The sequence below is a fragment of the Phyllopteryx taeniolatus genome, chromosome 10, assembly GCF_024500385.1.
Source record: "Phyllopteryx taeniolatus isolate TA_2022b chromosome 10, UOR_Ptae_1.2, whole genome shotgun sequence".
NCBI classification, from domain to species: domain Eukaryota; kingdom Metazoa; phylum Chordata; class Actinopteri; order Syngnathiformes; family Syngnathidae; genus Phyllopteryx; species Phyllopteryx taeniolatus.
The window spans coordinates 5,062,899-5,069,024 of NC_084511.1; positions in this window are offsets into that span (position 1 = coordinate 5,062,899).

The following is a 6,126-nucleotide window of genomic DNA, read 5'->3' on the forward strand; positions in this document are numbered from 1 at the left end:
GTCTGTGCAGTCTAAACAGCTTTGAAGTTCCATCTTTGCTTCATTGGTCCACTTTTTCACTGTTTTCACTGTAGGCTTCGCGCATTTAAGTTTTTGCCTATATGTCGGCGGCGGAACGTCCGAAGTCTTTACTGGTCTTTATCAGAAGATGAAGCTTGTCCATTTTGTTGGGTAGGGAGCGTACATTCGTGAGGGGGATCGACGGGAACGCCAATCTGCATCATCTCTTGCGGAGTTTCACCTGGATGCCGGCTCACTTCCCTCTGTGGCGCCGCCTCCGCCTCCATGCGCCGAAGACCGCGGACGCCGCTACGGTGAGTAACTCGGGGAAAAAAACTGAGCAGATTTACGAAAGTTGGTGAAAGAAAGTCCAGAGCAGCCTCCTTGATGGTTAGCAAGTCTCCCCTCGTGTAAGTAATGTCTCCAAAGACGAACGAAAAACACAAAAACAAACACAATACTAGAGAGCGCGTAACCGAGGCGACCACACTGGTAGTCCCTAAAATACCCAAAATAGAGAGGGGACTTTATTGTATGATATTCATTAAGAAATCATACATTTTTGTTTTTGTTGTTTTGTTGTCCATAGGCTACTGAATATTTGTTATTTATTTTTTTACGTTTCTAGATATCTACTGCATAAAAATTCTGTTACATATTTCTGAAAGCTACTGTATAAAAATGTAATTTTCATGACATAAAATTCTGAAGATGCTGCATAACAATTTTGTTTTGTTACTGAAAGGTACTGCATAAAATGGGAACACTGCAAACACTGCATAAATATACTGTTATGCCAAGAAGCTACTGCATAAGTATGCAGTTTTATTCTGGAAGAGGCAAACTGAAAGCTCATTATTGCCTCAAAGAGTAATCCTTCAATTCCTTTTCTTCCGCTTATATGGGGTCGGGTCATGGGGGCAGTAGCTTTCGCAGGGAAGCCTAGACTTCCTTCTCCCCAGCCACTTCGTCCATCTCTTCCAGGGTGCTCCTGAGGTGTTCCCAGACCAGCCGGAAGACATAGTCTCTCCAGCGTGTCCTGGGTCGTCCCCGGGGTCTCCTCCCGGTGTGACAGGGCCACCTCACCAGGGAGGCGTCCAGGAGGCATCCTAATCAGATGCCCAAGCCACCTCAACTTGGTCCTCTCAATGGAGAGGAGCAGCAGCTCTACTCTGCGGAGGAAACTCATTTCGGCCGCATGTATCCGGGATCTTGTTCTTTCGGTCACGACCCACAGCTCGTGACCATAGCCGAGGAAAGAAAGTTTGAGAGCTTCACCTTTCGACTTAGCTCCTTCTTCACCACAACGGACCGAACGCCTTCTCCAAGACCACAAAACACATGTAGACTGGTTGGGTGAACTCCCATGAACCCTCGAGGACCCGCGAATCTCATCCACCCCCGGGGTTTTTAAATAAGACGTCATACATTTTAATATCACTGTTATTTTATAGTTATTTTAGTTTATTGTAAGAATGTTGTGTTTTGGACTGTATAATTTCTGCTGCCTTTATACCTTCTACTGCCTCTTGGCTTTTGAAAAAGTATTGAACACGCTAACTGGTATTTATTTAATACTTTGTACAAAAGCCTTTGTTTGCAATTACAGGTTCAAGACGACTCCTGTATGGAGAAACTAGTCGCATGCATTGCTCTGGTGTGACCTTGACCCATTCCTCCACACAAGCAGTCTTCAAATCTTGCCTCCGTGGGCTTCTTTTATGGACCTTGAGTTTCAGTTCTTTTCATAGATTTTTGATTGGATTCAAGTCAGGTGATTGGCTGGGCCATTCTATCAGCTTTATTTTTGTTCTTTGAAACCAGTTGAGAGTTTCCTTGGCAGTATGTTTTGCATCATTATCCTGCTGAAATGTCCACCCTCGTTTCATTTTCATCATCCTCATAGATGGCAGCAGATTTTTGTCAAGAATGTCTCGGTAAATTTGCCCATTCATCCTTCCTTGAATAATGTGAAGTTTAAAAGTACCATTCGCTGAAAAGAAGCCCCAAACCATCATGTTCCCACCTGCGAACTTTACTGTTGGTACGGTGCTTTTAGGGTGATGTGCAGTGCCATTTCTCCTCCAAACATAGTGTGCATTATGGCATCCAAACAGTTCAATTTTGCTCTCTTCCGACCAGACTATATTCTCCCATTATTTAACTGGCTTGTCCAAATGTTGTTCAGCTAACTTTGAACAAGCTTTGAGATGCTTTTTTTCAGCAATTGGGTCTTGTGTGGTGAGCATGCATAGAGGCCATGGCAGCGGAGTACATTACTCACTGTTTTCCTTGTGACAACAGTTCTTGTTAATTCCAGGTCTTTTTGAAACTCTCTACAGGTGGTTCTTGGCTCTTGGACAAGTATTCTTGTCACTCCCCTGTCAGAAATCTTGCGAGGAGCACCTGATCGAGGCAAATTTATGGTGTTATGATTGGCTTTCCACTTACGTATTATGGCCCCAACCGTACATTCAGAAGCTAAGGTATGCGCCTGTAACCAATGCCATCATTATGTTTGCAACAATTACTTTGCGATGAGACAGCTCTTTGCCCTTACCCATCGTGAGATGTGTCTTGACTCACACCTTGGCAATGAGACCTTTTTGTAGGCCATCAATTAGGACTGAACCATCTGATATTCCTTTGCACTGACAAGGGGCTGGATTGATGTTTAATTATTGATCGATTTTTGGTGTTGTCTTGGCTTTACATGCCTTTTTGCACCTCACTTCTTCATCTGTTCAATAATTTTTTCCTGTCATTTCACATTTTAACACACAACTTAATTTCTGATCTTATTTTTTGTACTTTTTTGTATGTCTTGTATGGATTACTTGGGTTGTTCCCAACATCTGGTGAAATTTTCAGGTCAATAGCACCTTTGGAAGTATATTTAGTGAGAAAAATGTTAAATACTTATTATTTATATATACTATATATTATATTATATTATATCATATTATATTATATTATATTATATTATATTATATTATATTATATTATATACTTATACTTATACTTATACTTATTATATTACAAATAGAATTATTAATTAATCATAATTTATTTATTTACAGTGTATATATATATATCCATCCATCCATTTTCTGAGCAACTTCTCCTCACCAGGGTCGCGGGCGTGCTGGAGCCTATCCCAGCTGTCATCGGGCAGGAGGCGGGGTACACCCTGAACTGGTCGCCAGCCAATCGCAGGGCACATCGAAACAAACAACCATTCGCACTCACAGTCATGCCTACGGGCAATTTAGAGTCTCCAATTAATGCATGTTTTTGGGATGTGGGAGGAAACCGGAGTGCCCGGAGAAAACCCACGCAGGCACGGGGAGAACATGCAAACTCCACACAGGCGGGGACGGGGATTGAACCCCGCACCTCAGAACTGTGAGGCTGACGCTCTAACCAGTCGGCCACCATGCCGCATATATATATATATTTATTTATTTATAATTATTTTTAAAAATATATTTATAATTTATATGTAACAATTAATTTTCGCTTTTCGCGGTCGGGTCCACTGTACGTGTTTTTTTTTTCTGTAACTGTAATGGGATACAGTTAATTTTTTTTGTGTCCTGATTATGTAACAGTGTGTATTCAGTTACCCCCAAAGCCTTGTAATGACATAGCGTCACTGAGTTGGCATGGGCCAGACACTTTGCTCTTGCGGGATGGATTTGGCCCGTGGGTCGCTAACTGGGGATGGCTGCCTTTCAGCATCCCACCTTATCCAGAATTGGCTTTTGGAGACAAGGGATTTGCTTCCTCCCATAGTTTAAAGAACTGTCTCATGAGGACACCACATCTTTTCATTTACCTGCCATGTACCTTATACTTTACTGTGCAGCAACAGACCAGAGCTTGCAACAGCTTCCATTCAAATGCAAATCTATGTTAATTAATTTCATGTTTAACTGAATCAGACATTATCCCAGACAAAGGGGGTCCGCTGTGGTGAGAGATGGTTTAATATAGAACATAGACAAAGGAAACAGGTTCCTCTGTGACAGACATGCTTTAATCGCTTCATTGCATTTAATAGCATTTCAAAATAAAATTAAGAGGCGATGTCACACAATGTAGATTTAGGAGAGTTAGCAAATTCAAAACAATCATTCGTATTTCATCTTGAGATTTTACTCCTTTGTTGTCAGTGGTTGCTCTCTCCAGTCACTCAATACACAGAGACAAAGAGAACAAGTGCAGCAGGGCCAAGTGCCTATTCTAAAACACACAGAAGCTTATTAACCTAGACACTCACACACACACGCACGCAGACACACACACACACGCACACACACACGCACACACACAATCACAACTCTGAGGCGAGAAAACGTGATATCAGGTGCTACTGCATTGATCTTGCATTGAGGTTGCAGTGGTGTTATTAAAGAAACAAGCCAATGTTGAGTAGAAAGAATATCCTATTACAATAATTATAGAGGCTAAGATAACTACAGGTCCGTGTGTGTGTGTGCGTGAAGGTGTGTGTGTGTGTGTGCATTTGTTGCAAAAAATAATAATAACATTTGCACAGTCACATGAGAGATGCCATCCATAGGGCAAACCCCCATGGATTGTTACATTTTAAAATGAAGCCCACTCAAAGGTATAAAAAAAAGTTTTAGCTCTGGACAAGGGTTACTGGAAAAGTAGCCAGTGGTCAGTGGTAATGTCGGAAATGTTTCTGTCATGGGTGTGTGTTCTGGTTGTTGTCTTCCTCCTGTCTCGTACACACCTGCTCCTGAGAGCATCTTCCCCACCTGTGCCTCGTTCACCATAATTACCCCATGCATTTAACCTCGTGTCTCATTCTTTCTGGTCGCCAGGTTGTTGTACCTTGTTGTCACGTTCCAGCGTTCCTTGTTTCCACGTCACTGACTCATAGTAAGACTAGACCCTGTTCTGGTTTTTGACCTTGCCTCTTTGCGTCACGTTTTTTGGATACTGTTGCCTTTTTCGGATTGCCTCCCTGTGTACCGACAGCTGCTCGTTTATTAAATCTCTTTTTGAAACTGCCCATTTGTCTTGGAGTCGTGCATTTTGGGTCCTGTCCTTTGTTCCGTTCATGACAGAATGAACTGGCCATAACATGGACCCAGCAGACTCAGACCCGGTGCACAAAGCCCTTCAAGTGCAGGGTCAACGCATCTCGAAGCAGGATGAGCAGCTTGCTCCCCTCCACCTTCATCTAAAGGGACTGTTAGAACATCAGGACACTATGATGAGACAGGTGGCCTCACAGTTTGAAGTGCTAATGAATATGCTTCAGAAGAAGAAACCAGCTCGCACAGCACCCGATGCCAACACTGTACCACCGTTTCCAGGTGAAGCAGTCACCATGCAGCCACCTGCCACCTCTGCTGCTGTCTGGCCACAGCTCTCTCGACCGGAGAGGTTCTCTGGAGATTCTGGGAATATTAAGCCGTTCATCACTCAGTGCGAAATCCACTTTGAGCTGCAGGCAGCTGCCTTCCCCATCGAGCGGGCAAAGATCGCTTTTGTCATTTCCCACCTGACTGGTCGTGCGGAGGCTTGGGCTACTGCTGAATGGAGCCGCAATTCCGCCGTGTGTCATTTTTGGGCTTCTTTCGTAAAGACTATGGAGCAAGTTTTTTAGTATTCCACACCAGATCGTGAGGCAGTTCGCTCCCTTGTCACCTTACAACAAGGTAAGCGCAGGGTGTCAGATTACACGATTGAGTTTCACATTGGAAGTGGAACAACAGGGCACTACTCGAGGCATTTTTTTCAAGGACTATCCCCCGCCTTCAAGGATCATTTGGTCCCAGTAGACCTGCCGACCGACTTGGACACTCTCATCGCTCTCGCCATAAAGATTGACAAAAGGCTTTTGGATCGCGAGCTGGACGGAGATCGACGGAAGGATGCATCACCGCGCACGAGCCTCGGTGACCAGCCAAACCAAGGCAGATCCCCTGTTGCCAGTCTCAATCCACTGGCTTGCGTCACCATGGATGAACCCATGCAACTGGGCAGGTTCCGTCTCTCCCCTGAGGAACGTTAACACCGGCTGAGGGAAGGGCGGTGCTTCTACTGCGGGCAGTTGGGTCATTCGGTGAGCAACTGTCACGTCAAAGT